The following is a 17,802-nucleotide window of genomic DNA, read 5'->3' as shown; positions in this document are numbered from 1 at the left end:
CATAGCTTTAAATTAAGGGGTGGTAGGTATAGGACAGATGTTAGGGGTAGATTCTTTACTCAGCGAGTCGTGAGTTCATGGAATGCCCTGCCAGTAGCAGTGGTGGACTCTCCCTCTTTATGGGCATTTAAACGGGCATTAGATAGGCATATGGAGGATAGTGGGCTAGTGTAGGTTAGGTGGGCTTGGATCAGCGGAACATCGAGGGCCAAAGGGCCTGTACTGCGCTGTATTTTTCTATGTTCTATTTTCTATGTCTTATGAGGAGAGGTTGAGTAGGGTGGCCCTAAATTCATAGGCATTTGGAAGGATGAGAGGTGACATTATTGAAACATACAGATTCTTAGGAGACTCAACAGGATAGCTGTGGAGAGGTTGTTTCCTCTTGTGGGACAGTCTAGGACCAGAGGCTGTAATCTCAGAATAAGTGGTCATTTGGTTTGTCTCCAGCACCACTTTATTTTTGTTTTCTTATAATTATCCCTCTGCCTCAATTAATTGGATCATAGTCATCCCTTCACTTGATGCTCAATTGTTGACATTTTACTCACACCATTTGACACTTTTGATCACCTGCAGAGACCTATTGTTCAGGTTGTTGACACTCCACCCATACCATCTGTACTATTTTCTGACATTCTTAATTATCTGGAATTTACCTCGCAATGATCACTCTGCCTATAAATTCTGTACCTGTGCACTTCCCTCCACTTCACCTGACGAAGGGGCAGTGCACTGAAAGCTTGTGATTTCAAATAAACCTGTTGGACTATAACCTGGTGATGTGTGACTTCTGACTTTGTCCATCCCAGTCTAACACTGGCACCTCCCCATCAGAATAATTATCACCGATTTAGTCCTGAGAAAAGGCAGAATTTCATCTTTCAGAGTTGTGTGATTCTGCAGACTGCACTAAGTATGTTCATGGTTGAGATTGATAGATTTTAAGCAGTAGGGGGATGAAGGATTATGGGAAAGGGCAGGAGAGTGGTGATGAGGATTATCAGATCAGCCATGATCTCATTGAGTGACAGTGCAGATTGGATGGGCTGAATGGCCTACTGCTGCGCCAATGTCTTAACTTAAGATATAGATTGCTGTTGAAATCATTCGATGTTTAAGGATAGTAATGTAAATGGTCAAATGAAGCATTCCAGGGAGACAGTGGATGATTACTTAGGTAGAAATAGTGCGTGCAAAGGGTCCGCGGAAAAGACAGCAGATTTGTATTCGATCGTGCTGTTCCTTTAAAGAGCTGGTGCAGATGCAATGGGCCGAATGGTCTCCTTCTTCACCCTAACAGTTCTCTCCCTCTGTAACATAAGATGACTGGGATAATGCTACACAACGATGCCCGTGTTTGGGACAATATTGAGGACGAAATCTCAGCTGTCTGGGAGAAAACTGTGGGAGGGGATTTGCAATCCTGTCTTAGTTAACTTCCAGAAGTCGGGGGTTTTGTCCGAACATGTTTAATCCATTGCATCTTCCCTTGGACTCTCAGAATGAAAAAAAATAAACGCGCCCAGTTCTGGAGGAGAGAGCCGAGGGGACAGGAATTGCATAACCTAATTAGTTCGGGTGCTTCCTGTACGTGTGCACGGTGTTGAGGGTTGTGGGGTGTGTGTGAGGATGTGTGAGTGAGTGTGGATGCAAATGTGTTCTCCCAGTGTGGAGCTACCAGATTGCAGGTGCAGTCTGCCACAGGAAAGATTCATCTCCAGCTAGAGTCCAGGGCTGATCCTCGCCTGACATTCGGGGCTGGTGGATGGAACTGCTGCGTTAGCCAGCAGTTTTCAAGCTCCGTGCTGCAACAGGTAAAGCGTGCGGGGGAATGAGCCCCCGCTGCCTCGCTCGCTCTCACATCCTCTCTTCAGCTTGCCTTTGTCTCTCTCCATGTCTGTCTCTGTCACTTCATAGCAGCGCCAGTCAAAATGTGGAAGTTTAATTTTGATATCTCTGTGTAAAATAAGACAGCGTGAAAGGTATGCAACTCTGAACTACATGTATTACATTTAAGTCTGTGCGTGTAGTTGAAATGATTTTTTTCTATAGAAAGATCGACAAGTCTTGTTGGATGAAGGTCTGAGATTTCTGTCCTTTCGTTTTTGACTTTATTCTCGTCTTTAACTCTAGCTGTTCCTCCTCACTGCAATGGCTTTCAAATTCTGTTTGAAAGGTTCCTGATATTTTCAACATTTGCAGCTGATATTTTTTAACTGTCTAATAGCTTGAGGCTTTTTGTCACTCTTTGTTTTTGTTCTTTATCCAATGTTCCTCCCGTCTTTCCTACCCCTCCCCCACCCCAATCATTTTCTCTCTCGTTATTACTCTCTCCCTCCAAAGTGTTTTTTCTCCAGCCTCCCCTCGCCCCTCCCTCTCTTCCTCAATCTATCTCCAAGATGCATTGGCCTTCGAGGGGACGCTGTCCTAAGATTCAACAGAATTATACCAGGATTAAATGGATTAAATAATGAGGAAAGGTCACACCGACTGGGCTTGTATTCCCTCGAGGGTAGCAGATTGAGAATCGATCTAATCAGGATGCTGAAGATGAATGTAGGGGTTGACAGGGTGGATAGGGAGAAACTGTTTCTTCTGCTGGTGAAGGAGATCAGAACAGGGGGAGGTAAGACTTGAAATCAGACTCACCTGGTTTAGGGGTGATGTATTTAGAATCATAACAGTGTGAAAACAGGCCTTTAGATTACATTAGGTTCCCTACAGTGTGGAAACAGGCTCTTCTGCCCAACCAGTCCACACCGACCCTCCGAATAGTAACGGACCTAGACCCATTCCCCTCTGACTAATGCACCTAACACTATGGGAAACTGAGCATGATCTGCGCATATTTGGACTGTGGGAGGAAACCGGAGCACCCGGAGCACCCGGAGCAAACCCACGCAGACACAGGAAGAATGTGCAAACTCCACACAGACAGTCACCTGAGGCTGGAATCGAACCTGGGACCCTCATGCTGTGAGGCAGCAATGCTAACCACTGTACCACCCCAGTACACTTGCATTCACGCACTGAGAAAGTTGGAACTTCAAGTTCACACTAACCCTCTAAAAAGCATCCCATCCATACCCACCCTATAGCCCTGCATTTCCCATGGCTAACCCATCTAGGCTTCACATCCCCAGACACAATGGGCAATTTAGCATGGCCCATCCACCTAACCTGCACATTTTTGGACTGTGGGAGGAAACCTGAGCACCCAGAGAAGACCCACACAGGAGCACCTGCAAACTTCACACAGGCAGCCACCCAAGGCTGGAATCGAACCCAGGACCCAGGCAGTAGTGCTAACCACTGAGTCACTGGGCAACCCCAGTACACTTGCATTCACATAATGAGAAAGTTGGAACTTGCTCCCTGCCTATATGTTGTGAGGCTAGGGTTCTGTGGAAAATTTCAAAAGTGAGTGTAGGGAGATTTTTACTTGGCAAGGCTATTAAAGGATATGGGACCAAAGAGGGTTAATGGAGTTAAAGATACAGACCAGCCATGATTGAATGGAATTTTGGAAATACTTGGTTCTGGGATGTGGGTGTTCCTGGCTGGGCCAGCTTCTATTGCCCATCCCTGATTACACAGAGTGTTAGAATCAACCACATTGATGTGTGCCTGGAGTCACATGTAGACCAGACCAAGAAAGGAGGGGCAGTTTCCTTCCCTATTCGTGAACCCCTTTTGGTTTGACAATCAACATGGAATAAATGATTGCAATCAAGCTAAGGTTTTTATTGAAATCAAATTTCACCAGTTGCCATGGTAAGGGCTCAAACCCACGTTTCCAAATCTCTACCTTGGGGGCCACACAGTGATGGCTGAATTAACTTTGAGGGTTGAATGGCCTCTTCCTGTGCCGACATCAGCTAAAGTTCAGGGTTTCTGAAAGCTGGTTCTCACTGTACTCCTGCATCTCTTTATTCAAATACTTCTTCTTGGCAAAGGAAGGAACTGGAATAGCTGAACAAGATGCGCTTGTTTGGGAGAAATTAACTAACAAAGGCTAGCCTTACCATTCACTACACCCCCGTAAGAGTTAAAGCTCTCCACAGATTTGTGTTTGTACATTCTGTTCTGCACTCAGGTGCACGCCTCATTTCTCCTTCCTCTGTATTCAGCTCCACATGACACCTTTTCACAAATGATCTGTTACATTTCTCCTTTCCAATGGCCTCTTGTTGATTTTGATTGCACTAATCTGCTCCTTCATTATTTCCATTTTAATTGTGTCAATTGACCCCACCAGCTTTTTTTGTTTTGCTTGCTACTTCACCTCCACGTCTTTCTTTCTCTCCAGTTCCTTCTAATTATATAAGGGGACATTATGGACGGGGGCCAGTATTGTGAATGATATCAAAAAGCAGGTATATTATTTACTGTATTCAACAATGTGCTTTTCAATATTCACCTTTATAAGTATGTATAAAACATGTCTGTATTTGTACGTGCGTGTTTTACTGATATTGATGCATGACATAAATATAATTGTCTGTCTGTATCTGTAACTTGATATGTCTAAATGTGTCTGTCTCTGGCTGTCAAGTCTGACTCATTCACAGTTGCACACACTCATTTTTTTTGAACATCTTGGCAATGAGAATCCTTCTGTTTGATAATTTTGGAAGAGAAAGAAAATGGAAAATTGTATCTTATACTGGCACCAACCCATGTAAAGGTGTGACAGCTGAAATCTTTCCTCTTAGCAATAGTTCCAGCAGTCATCTGCTGTAATCTCATGATGTCTATTTAGCCCTTGCTTTCCATGTGCACGCACAGTACAAATCTTTTAAACTTGATATTCATGCGTCATACAGAGAGCCAAATGTACCATAAACATCCTTAATTTGTTGGCTCTGGGTAACATGTTCATTCTGGGAGTGAGAAGGTTGGGGGTTCAAGTGGCAACTTTATCACAGAACCTCACAGTCCTGAGGATAAAATGCTTCTCTCTCATGTGAACTTACAGGATGTCATTGCACAACTTGAAAGATGAGCTGAGAAGTTCTCCCTGTCCAATATTTATTCCTCACAAACAGTATTCAGCATGTGCTTAAATTGCTGATTGTGTGTAAATGGGTGTGATGCATCTCTGCAATGACAGAAATGAATGCTGTAAAGCACGAGAGTGTGAAAAGTGTTATATTCAATTTTTGTCACTTTGTTTTGTTATTGTGCCTGGTCAACATTCTGTCGACCTCAGGGTGAATAGCAGCTCATCTATCACCAGTACCACTTGTCCTGTGCTGTTATCTGTACACAACATGCCTCATGTTCCCTAGCATGTGATGTTATGTCAGACCTACATAATCCAACAACACTGCCTGATGCACATATAGAGTTAACCTCGAACTGATGTGTGCTATGTATATCTGCTTATCTACAGCACACAAGCATCTTTTCTAATCTGCCTACCATGGATTTGTCTGCAGAATGCTACCATATTGATATGCATATGGACCCTCTGAATATCAGAATATATGTCAATTCAGGAAAATGGTCAAAATTGTTCAACTGCTTCAAAATAAATGAATCAAGTAATAAAACTTAAATTATGGCCAAGTACAGTCAGTTCTCCATTAACACGATGGTTGTGTTCTTGTGCAACCCCGCAGTATAGAAGAATCGTACCAGAGAAACAGCGCTTAAGTGTTGGTGATGTAATTGCATTACAGTTAACACAAGTTTTAAAAGTTTGCACTTTAGAAACAGGGTCCCAAATTCATCAATCGTGTTACAGTGAATTTGCATTGACAAAATGAGCATTATGGCAGAACGACCTGAAGTCCTTCTGTCCAACATATTGCATTTCTTTTACATTGGTCAATAGCGATAGGGCTATCAGGATTTGTCAATATGGTATGTTGGCCAGGAGTCATGCCACCTTTCACGTTCTCTACAATCTACAGTCAGCTGAAGGCAGCTTAACAATCTGGAACATTTTTAGCATTAGTTTTATAAAATAACAACATGCTTACCATCAAAATCTATCTCTCTTCCCTCGTGGAAAAGTCAGATTTGCTTTGACAGTGGAATCCCACCAACTTGCCACAATACATCCCCAGCTCCTCCTTCATGAACTGATTGGAATGTTGTCTGTATAGAGGTGGTCACCATCTCATCTCAACCCAAACCTCAAACTCCTGTGTTTCTCACTCCCTTTAGGAGTCATGTTAAATTCCACCTCTTGGTCTTTCTTCCAATACAAGTCCTTCCCAGTTAGCTGTCTGTGAAGTTCCAGGGTTTTTTTTTACAATAAAGTAGAGTTGTGTAGAATGACATGGAGTTTACAGCAGAGGAACAGGCCATTCAGCCCAACTTATCGATAATGTTGTTTTCACTCCACACAAACATCCTCCCCCCACTATTTATCTCACCCAGTTGTCCAGTGGGTTTTTACTGCTTGCACTGGGAGCCTGCGTCTGGTTGTCATCTTAATTAATTTGCATTTTCACAAGTGTGAAAACTTCAGAACATAGAACAGTACAACACAGGAACAATTCTTCCAGGTCTTGCCTAATACTGTTGTCATTAGCCTCCCCCTAATTTAACACTTTCACCCCAGGACCAGTTTTATCCTTCTCCATAACTATCTTAAAACTTAAAGAATTATGGTCACTGATCCCAAAATGCTCATCCATTGAAACTTCGATGACCTGGCCAGGCTTATTCCACAATACTGGGTCTAATACAGACCTTTCCCTAGTAGGACTATCTGCATATTGTTTCAAGAATTCTCCCTGGATGTACCTATTAAATTCTGTGCCATCTATGTCCCTGATACTAAAGGACCCCCCCCCCCCCTGTGAATATTGGGGAAATTAAAATCCCACTACAACAACCCTGCTGTTTTACATCTTTCCATGATGTGCTTACATATCTGTTTCTCTATCTCCCGCTGGCTATTGGAAGGCCTATGTATAACCCCATCCTAGTGATTGCACCTTTCTTATTCTTGAGTCCTACCCATACTACCTCGCTACATGAGCCCTCCAAGATGTTCTCCCTTAGTCATCAGTAATGCCACACCCCCTCATCCCTTTTACCTCCCTCTCTATCGTGCCTGAAACATCTAAACCATGGAACATTGAGCTGCCAGCCCCACCCTTCTCTCAAGCAGGTTTCTGTAATGGCTACCTCATCGTAATCTCATGTGCTCATCCAGGCTCTAAGGATGTTAAGCCTGTTATAAGCCTGTTATACTCTTTGCATTAAAATAAATATACTTCAGTCCACTAGTCCTCGCTGTGTCGATTAAACTGGCCATACTTATTCTTCCAATTAAACTTTCTTGATTTAGCTACTCTGTTCTTTTCAAACACTCCACATGCTGGCCAACGACTCTGGTTTTCACCCCCTCCTCCAACACACACACACACAAGGATATTGATCTCCTTTCCAGTTTAGGTGCAAACTGTATTTCTTGTACAGGTCCCACCTGCCTGGAAGAGATCCAAATGATCCAGATATCTGAAGCTGTCACTCCTACACCAGCTCTTTAGCCACACATTCAACTGTATTGTTTTCCTATTCACGGAAAGATGTTGTGAAACTTGAAAGGGTTCAGAAAAGATTTACAAGGATGTTGCCAAGGTTGGAGGATCTGAGCTACAGGGAGAGGCTGAACAGGCTGGGGCTGTTTTCCCTGGAGCGTCGGAGACTGAGGGGTGACCTTATAGAGGTTTACAAAATTATGAGGGGCATGGATAGGATAAATAGACAAAGTCTTTTCCCTGGGGTTGGGGAGTCCAGAATTAGAGGGCATAGGTCTAGGGTGAGAGGGGAAAGACATAAAAGAGACCTAAGGGGCAACTTTTTCACACAGAGGGTGGTATGTGTATGGAATGAGCTGCCAGAGGATGCAGTGGAGGCTGGTACAATTGCAACATTTAAGAGGCATTTGGATGGGTATATGATTAGGAAGGGTTTGGAGGGATATGTGCCGGGTGCTGGCAGGTGGGACTAGATTGGGTTGGGATATCTGGTCGGCATGGATGGGTTGGACCGAAGGGTCTGTTTCCATGCTGTACATCTCTATGACTCCATGACTCTATGACTAGTACATGACACAGAGTAATCCCAAGATTATAACCTTAGAGGTCCTGCTGTTCAACTTCCTACCTCATTTACTGAACTCCCTTTGCAGGAGCTGATCTCTCTTTCTCCCTATGTCAGTGGTATCAATATGGATCACAATCTCTGGCTGCTCACCCTCCCCCATTTAGAATATCTTGTTCCTGCTTAGAGAGACCCTTGACCCTGGCATCAGTGATATATAACCTGCAAACCAATTACACAACCGTGCCCATTACTCCCAAAATCAGACTTATTGCTCTTGCGTTCTATTCCTGCCAAACTACATCAACAGAAGCAAGTACTTCTTCCATGTTAACAAGTATTTCTTCCATGTGAATTAACAATAATGTGATTGAAAAAATAAGGCTGTTATTTGTTGAACAAGAATGTTTCTTACCTGTATTAGCAATAATGTGATTCTGGCCCTGTTAGTTTAAATGGTGATGCTCTTACATAATATTCTTATAATGTGGGATTGCACAGGAATGGAACAATCACATAATATCAGAACAGACTACACTCTATCGCCCTCCTGACACTACTCACTCACCCTGTAGACCTGATCCTGAGCAGCCAAACCGACACCACCTTTGGAGTCATAGAGATGTGCAGCGTGGAAACAGACCCTTTGATCCAACTCATCCATGCTAATGAGATATCCTAACCTCATCTAGTCCCATTTGCCAGCACCCAGCCCATATCCCTCCAAACCCTTCCTATTCATATATCCATCCAGATGCCATTTAAATTTTGTTATTATATCAGGAGTCATAGAGATGTGCAGCGTGGAAACAGACCCTTTGGTCCAACTCATCCATGCTAATGAGATATCCTAACCTCATCTAGTCCCATTTGCCAGCACCCGGCCCATATCCCTCCAAACCCTTCCTATTCATATATCCATCCAGATGCCATTTAAATTTTGTTATTATATCAGCCTCCACCACTTCTTCTGACAGCTCATTCCATACACGCACCACCCTCTGCTTGAACAAGTTGCCCCTTAGGTCCCTTTTAAATTTGCTCTGACCAATAATGGAAAGCATACTAAACTCCTTCTTCACTGTCCTATCTACCTACGACTCCATTTTCAAGAAATTATGAACCTGCACTTGAAGGTCTCTTTGTTCAGCAACACTCCTCAGAACCTTACTATTAAGTGTATAAGTCCTGCCCTGATTTGCCTTTCCAAAATGCAGTACCTTCCATTTATCTAAATTAAATTCCATCTGCCACTCCTTGGCCCTTTGGCCCATCTGATTAAGATCCCATTGTACTCTGAGATAACCTTCTTTGCTGTCCACTAAACCTCAAATTTTGGTGTCATCTGAAAACTTACTAACTATAACTCCTACGTTCACATCGAGATCCACCTGTGGATTCACCTCCACTCTCCACACGTCCTCAACTGTGACTTACCCAGCTCCTGCTCTGATTGACCAGAGTTTCACTGACTGACCCCAGTCCTGCACTGACTGACTCCAGTTTCCCTCTGACTGACCCCAGACCCACTCTGACCGACCCCAGTCCCACTCTGACCGACCCCAGTCTCACCCTGACTGACCCCAGGTTCCCTCTGACTGACCCCAGTCTCGCTCTGACTGACCCCAGGTTCCCTCTGACTGATTTCAGTCCTTCTCTGACTGACCCCAGTCTCGCTCTGACTGACCCCAGTCTCACTCTGACTAACTCCAATCTCTCTCTGACTCACCCCAGTCTCGCTCTGACTGATCTCAGTCCTTCTCTGACTGACCCCAGTCTCACTCTGACTGACCCCAATCTCACTCTGACTGACCCCAGTGGCGTTCTGACTGACCCTAGTCCTGCTCTTACTGACCCTAGACTCGCTCTTACTGACCCCACTCTCATTCTGACTGACCCCAATCTCACTCTGACTGACACCTGCCCTACTCTTACTGACCACAGTCTCGTTCTGACTGACCCCAGTCTCATTCTGAGTCAAGGTTAGAGTGGTGTTGGAAAAGCACAGCAAGTTAGGCAGTATCCGAGGAGCAGAAAAATTGACGTTTCGGGCAAAAGCCCTTCATCAGGAATGGCTCCTACCCAAAACATCGATTCTCCTGCTCCTCGGATGCTGCCTGACCAGCTGTGCTTTTCCAGCACCACTCTAATCTTGACTCTGATCTCCAGCATCTGCAGTCCTCACTTTTGTCCCACTTTGACTGACCCCAATCTCGCTCTGACTTACCCCAATCTCGCTCTGACTGATCCCAGTCCCGCTCTGACCTCAGTCTCGCTCTGACTGACCCCAGTCCCACTCTGACTGACCCCAGTCCCACTCTGACTGACCCCAGCCCTGCTCTGACTGACCCCAGTCTCACTCTGGCTGAGCGAAAGTGAGGACTGCCGATGCTGGAGATCAGAGTCGAGAGTGTGGCGCTGGAAAAGCACGGCAGGTCAGGCAGCATCCGAGGAGCAAGAGAATCGACGTTTCTGGCAAAAGCTCTGACTAACCCCAGGCTCACTCTGACTGACCCCATCCCGCCCTGACTGACCCCAGTCCCCAGGTATTTATCTGGTAGCTCCTGCTGCTGGTCAGCCCAGGTTTGCTCTGCTATGCGACTGTACTGTTAATCCAGCCATGTGAATATATCTCACCCATTATCTTTTCCTTCTCTCCCTTGTTCCCTCACATATCCTTCTCCTTTCCCATTAAATGTATCCATATAAATGTATGTGATCACTTTTCTTACTACCATATTATGTTGATGGAGACAGGCAGCAGTAATTTAAAGTCACTTCTTGTGTCTTAACCAAGGTGTAGAGAGATACATCACCAGCTCAGCAAAAACTGAAGCCCAGAGTAATAAATACACAGGGAACATTGCAGTTTTATTTTTAGTTACTTGTCAAGAAACCAAAATAAACACAGAGCTGAACTTGAACATGGAATAACTATAAAAAATAGGACCAGCCCCCATCAAAACAATAGCATCTAATGCCTCAACAAATCCACTAAGTGGAGAAATATAGAGCACCTAAGCAGCTCAAAGCTTATCTCATAAATGCATGTCATCATAGGTGTTAATGTCTAGCAAGAACTCTGTTTGAAGTCAGTGTAGCCTGATCTGGTGAGGTTCATTATAGAGTATTAATGTAGTGGGACATTTACTCTGGATCTAAATAGTGTTGCCACACGGAGAGTCACATCGAGTAATACATCAAGAAACAGGCCCTTCAGCCCAACTCATCCATGTTGACCAGGTATCCTATACTGAACTAGTCCAATTTGCCTGCATTTGGCCCATATTCCTGTAAGTCCTTCCTACCCATGTATCTCTTTTAAATGTTGTAATTGTACCCACCTCTACTACCTCCTCTGGCAGCTTATTACATATACACACCACGCTCGGCATGAAAAAAGTATCCCTCAGCTCCCTTTTAAATCTTTCCCCTCTCACCTTATGTCCTCTAGTTTTGGATCCCCCTACTATGGGGAAATGACCTCGGCTATTCACCTCATCTATATCCCTCGTAATATTATAAACCTTTATAAGGTTACCCCTCACCCTCCTGCACTCCAGGGAAAACAGTCCCAACCTAAACAACCTCTCCTTATAATTTAAACCTTTCAGTCTCCTTAACATCCTTGTAAATTTGTTTTGCACCTTTTCCAGTTTAATAACAGCCTTCCTACAGTAGGCTGACCAAAATTGTACCCAGTACTCCAAATGTGGCCTTACCAGTGTCTTATACAGCTGTATCATGACCTCCCAACTTCTGTACTCAATGCTCTGACCAATGAAGGTAACCATTCCAAATGCCTTCTTCACCGCCCTGTCTACCTGTGATGCCCCTTTCAAGGAGCTATGTACCTGCATATCCAGGTCTCTTTGTTCAACAAAACTCCCCAGGGCCCTATCACTAACTGTGTAAGTCCTGCTCTGGTTTGTTTCACCAAAATGCAACACCTCACATTTATCTGAATTAAACTCCATCTACCATTCTTTGGCCCACTGGCCCAGGTGATCAAGATCCACTTGGGAAATATTTAATGAGGCAGCTTTGAGGAGATGTATCTAAACTGTGCTGTAAGTGACCTGAAAGGATGGAACAGGGTCATGTCTTCTCTGTAACCCTAACCTCTCTCTCTCTTTATTCCATTCTCTCCTTCCGTTTGTGGATCACCCAATCTCTAGTTTATAAAGCATCTTGACTCTCTTCCCCTCCTCTGGTGAAGATACTATAATTAGCTTTAAGCTTACTGGTTTGTCTGTCTCTCCTGACCTTTGCACTCTCCTCCAGACCCACAATCCTCCGTGATATGTGTGCCCCTCTGTTTCTGGTCTCTACAGCACCTTCAATTGTAATTGCTTTACCATTGGTCGCTATGCCTTTTATTGACACAGAGGCCGTGGTTGTTGTTGGCTAGTCCAGTATTTGTTGTCTGTCTCTAATTGTCCTTGAACTATGTGAATTGCTAGGCCATTTTAAATGGTCAGTTGAGAGGCAACCACATTGCTGTGGGTCTAAAGTCACATTTAGGCCAGATCAGGTAAGGATGGGCATTGTAAAATATGGGGCAGTATAAAATTTGGCACTGAACAGCATAAGGACAGCTGGCCAATAACTGGCTTAAAGTCTTCAAACATTCGATCGAAAGAGGAAAGAAAGGTGAAGAGGTGTTTGGGGGAAATTCTGGAGCTGAAGCAGCTGAAGGTACAGCCAGCATTGGTGGAGCAATTAAAATCATTCCTATGAATGAGGAGGAGTAGGCCATTCAGCCCCTCTAGCCTGCTGCACAATTCAGTAAGATCATGACAGATTAGATTATAGCTTCAACTCTACACATTTGAGACGAGTTGTGTTTTGACTCACTTACTGCAGTCACCCACAGCTGTAGGGAGAGCAGCAAGAACAACTTTGAATTACTAATGCACCATAAAAAATTGAATGAGTTGCTGTCTCGCTGGATGGGTGTACAATCATGATAGTCTGATCTGTGTGACATGATATCATCCTTATAGGTTTCTAAACACCAAAGAGATAGAAGGATATTGATTCTGGTTTGGACGTGACCCAGTAATGATAGAATGAAAGGCTTAGATTTTCGGGAAGTCACGTCGAATCGGGTGGGTGGGTGTGATTCGATTGCAGGATTCCCTTCCCATTTCCAGGACTTCCTCCCAGGGTCGGGCATTGCGTGCCCATGCTGCACTTCCACATTTGCCAGCTCTGGGCAGGATTGGTGATTCAACATGCCCACCACCCTCCCCTCCTGTCTCAATGTTAATGGAGCCATTTGATGAGCAGGCATGGTTCACGCCACCCCAGAGGCTTTATGAACCAGCTTAGCCCTGAGCAGAATGCCCCTTTATCCCCCTCAAAAAAAGGATGTTGAGGTTTCTCTTTGAAGAATATCTCCCTGATCTTCTCATAAAGTTGTCAATTTACCACAGGCACCTAAAGACCTACTAGCAAAACCTCCATACATCAGACTTCACAAATCTTAGTCTTGACCACATAAACATCCAGACATTGGGGAAAAAAAACTATTCAAAGAAAGACAAGTTATTACAAGGCAATAAAGATGTCAGTCAGGCAAGACTATCACTCCCCTGAAAGATGGATCAATTTATCCCACAAACTAAATCTGTTAATCAGTCTCGGAGCTTATGTTGAAAAATGTGGCGCTGGAAAAGCACAGCAGGTTTGGCAGCATCCAAGGAGCAGGAGAGTTGACATTTCGGGCATAAGCCCTTAATCAAGCCCTTCATCAATATTCCTGATGAAGGGCTTATACCCGAAATATTGACTGTCCTGCTGTTCAGATGCTACCTGACCTGCTGTGCTTTTCCAGCACCTCACTTTTCAACTCTGACTTCCAGCATGTGCAGTCCTCACTTGCTCTTAGTCTCGGAGCTTAGCCAAGCATTCATGATGAGGCAACTGTATCAACAACAAAACAATGAATAACTGGTCCAACGTCCCAATAAATGGAGATGGAACCATGTAACATGTCCGCTTGCCCACCTGTCTACCTCCATTGCCAACTTGTGCCCATCTCCAGCCCATAGTCATCTTCCTGACATGAAAATAGGACAGACAGGCATCTCCAGGATGGAGGGAACATCACAGGGTTGGGAAAGCTTCTGACTCTGGATATCTACCTCCTTGACAAATATATGGCACTGAGAGTTTGCATTTATATAGCACCTTTGATGTTACAACATTATGCCAATCTGTTTCATTAGACAAACATTCACCACTGAGCCAAAATAGATATCAAGGGAGGTGACCAAGAGTTTGGTAAAACTTCTAAGAAATGGCTTAAAAAGAGGTGAGGGAGACAGAGGTTTAGCGATGGAATTTCAATGTTTGTTTCTTCAAGGGCTGGAGGATATCTACTGGAGCAAAGAAAGTGGGGGACATTCAAGAGGCATGAGTTGTAGGAATGTAGCTATTTGAAAGGACTATAGGTCTGAGAAGGGACAAAAATTTGAAAGAACGAAGCTTCAGAAAGATAAAAATACAATGTCAAAGGCCGTAAAATCAGATATTGTTACTTAGAGTTTATAGTGAAGAATCAGGCCATTTGGCCCAAAAGTTTCACACAACTCTCCTTCCATTGTAATTTCTCCCTAAATTTCCTACCTAGTTTTCATTCAAATGCATTTCCTGAACTTGTGGTAGTGAACTCCACAATCTAACCACTTGCTGTAAAGAAGATTTTGCTGAGTTACTTATTGAATTTGATCATGGATATCTTGACATTGTCCTCACCTCTCCCAAAATTTTCACTTTGCTTGTCCTATTGAATCCCTTCATATTTCGAGAAAACCTGTATCAGGTCACCACTCAGCCTTCTCTCCCCTCGACAAAATAGCCCCAGTGTCTCTCCCCCTGAAAGCTTTAAGTTTTTTGTTGTAGACGTCAACCTGTCCCAAGCTTGTTACATGGAGCAGGTGGGACTGGAAGTGGGTACTGCAAATGCTGGAGATTAGAGTCAAGATTAGAGTGGTGCTGGAAAAGCACAGCAGGTCAGACAGTATCTGAGGAGCAGGAAAAATCAACAAAATCCTGATGAAGGCCTTTTTTTCCCAGCACCACTCTAATCTTGACTATACTACCGCTACACCACAAGAACCTATCTGAATAGTAGCACCTCCCATATCTGGTATCATCTTGCAAATCTTAATTGCACAATCTGCAATGCTTTACAAAATGTAGAATATTCTTGGGCAGTATTAGTATTCTGCTTCCAGTCCATGTAGCATGTTTAGTTGCCCTTGGTGCTAAAATTAGTTTTCGAATGAATATGTTGCAATGACTAATTTTGCTGTTCCGTTTGGTAAATTAATTTGAATCTATTAGCCAGCTTGTAAAATAAAATGCACAGCTTTTTGAATCAAAGAACTAACAAAGTCATCTCACATTAATTTATTAAGTAATCGTGCGTTAACATCACTTACAGTAATTTCCAACCTCTTTGTTTCCACATGTCCCAGACAGGTGTACAAATGTTCTAGATTGCTAGATTTATCTGCAAGGAGATGCCAAAGGAACTGATGAATAAATAATGGCTGCAGCTCACTGGGATCCTGTTATGAACAAGGACCTAATTGAGGCAATGTATCAACACAAGTTAAGGTTATGCCTGTCCAAAGTCAAACTGTACACCCAAAGAAAATCCCCTTTTATAAGCCACTACTTAAAACTTACCTTGGATCAAGCTGTTCTGTCATCTGCTAACAGAGTTCAGTGATAGGTTTGTGTCTGACAAATTACATTGAGATGATTTTCTAACATTAATGTTGCTCTATAAACACAAACTCTCTGTGCAGAGACTTTCATCAGAGACAGATGTTGGGAGATGGGAATTTTCCTGACCCTGCAATCTTTTCTTCATCCTGGGGGGTGGGGGGTGCGCCTTCTTGTTTTCATGCTGAATTGAGGGAGTAACACAGCCTGGTCACACCCTTGGTGATGCTGCCTTCCTCATGGAACAAGACTAGGATTTTGGAAAGAAACCGAAAGAGACCTCCAAATCCATGACTGTCTTTGGTCTCCATCACTTCCTCTCCCCTAATCACCGACTACACCCCTCTCTCTGGCTAATGACTGAGGCTGAATTAGTCAACCCATAGTTCTAGACCCTGAAGTGAGCATCCAACCCCATATCAGCTCCATCACCAAGATTGTCATCTTCGAAAAGGTGCCTGTCTAGGCAGCTACTTCTTCACATTTGCTATTGGAACCCTTACCCATGCTTTTGTTACCTTTGAATTTGACTATTCCACTGGATTTTTCTCCTGGCCAGTCCCTCCTTCTCTCCTTTAGCATAATTTCATCTAGCACTTCCCATCTCCTAACATTTAAGGAAGGATTCAGTTTCATTGCAGCAAGTTCAGAGAAGTTTCACTGGGATGATCCTAGTATAGTGGAATTGTCTTACATGCAAAGGCTAAACAAGGATTCTACTCAGTGGAGTTTAGACAATTGAGAGGTGACCTCATTAAAACGTATTGGTTTCTTCAGGGAGTTGACAGGGTCAATGCTGAGAGATGTTTCCCCACACGGAAGAGTGTAGGACCAGAGGAATTTCTTTTCTCAGTGGGTTGGGTCTTTGGCAGTCCTTGCCACAGAGAGTTGTGTGTGTGTGTGTTGGGGTGGGGGCGGTGGTGTGGGGGAGGGTTAGAGTCCTCGTGTACACTTAAGGCTGAGATAGATTCTTGATCAGCTAGGGAATCAAAGTTTATGGGGAAAGGGCAGGAAAGTGAGGAATGTTGGATCAGCCATGATCCTGTTGAAGGGCAGAGCAAGCTCAGGGGGATGATTAGCCTACTCCTGTTCCTATATCTTATGATCTCATGGTCTTATTAACTCATGGTAAACCCCATTCACCTATCCGTCCTGATCCATATGAGCTCAATTCTCAATTTTAAAATTCTCACCCTCGTTTCCAAATCTTAATTGCTTGTATTCCTTGCCATACCTTTCATGCAGTTGTGCAGCCTTTCTGAGGGTCTGTGCTGATGCCATTCCCAGCACTGATTTCCAGTTTCAGAAGTCTTTGCCACAGACAGACCTTGGAGGTCCCACAAGAGGAAAAAGAAATGAGGAAACGTAGCTGCACACTAACTCTCTAATTAATTGTTGGGAATACCTGACTCCCTCTGCACCACAACATTCTGTAGTCTCTCTCACTGTTTGATTCATGTCCTGCACAAATTGTTTGCTTCATTTCACACTACACAATAATGACAACACATCATTCGACGCAAATCACTTTGGGATATCCCAGATGGTATCTGATAAAGACAAATACGGTTGGTCCCTCAATTTCCTAAGTGACTAATGATACAACACTATTAGGGACACAGGTCAGATACTGCCTATCCTTTTCCAAACCTTCACCGTCTCCCAGGGATGGGAAACTGCAAGAGACAGAGGGATATATGAAAATGTCAAAAGAAAATATCGGTGATGAAAACTGAATTTCTAATGCTAGATTTGGTGAATGAGTAAATATGAAAGAAGTAGATACAGAATCTGCATGATTAATATTGTAAGAGATTAGTATAAATTCTTGTGATTCGCAGCCTGCAGAACCAACAAATTGAATGATCAAGTAAGTGTTATCTGTGTTATTATCATGACTGGGCTCTGGGTGTCTTTGATAGGAGAGATTTGGAAACTATTTGCAGACATAGATTCATATAAATGTACAGCATGGAAACAGACCCTTCGGTC

The 17,802-nt window shown here is 43.7% G+C and overlaps 1 protein-coding gene across 1 annotated transcript in view; it reads left to right on the top strand.

Moving 5' to 3' along the window:
* Window positions 1-1,645: 1,645 nt before the first annotated feature.
* The window catches only part of LOC122560285 (neurensin-1-like), a 40,596-nt gene continuing 24,439 nt past the window's right edge, over window positions 1,646-17,802 (top strand). The window contains exon 1 of the mRNA XM_043710835.1: window positions 1,646-1,817. The gene's annotated coding sequence lies outside the window, so the exon portion shown is untranslated. The remainder of the gene's footprint in view (window positions 1,818-17,802) is intronic.

This window comes from Chiloscyllium plagiosum, chromosome 20 (assembly GCF_004010195.1).
Source record: "Chiloscyllium plagiosum isolate BGI_BamShark_2017 chromosome 20, ASM401019v2, whole genome shotgun sequence".
NCBI lineage: Eukaryota > Metazoa > Chordata > Chondrichthyes > Orectolobiformes > Hemiscylliidae > Chiloscyllium > Chiloscyllium plagiosum.
The sequence above is the reverse complement of the archived record's forward strand: the minus strand, read 5'-3'. Positions and strand labels throughout refer to the sequence as shown.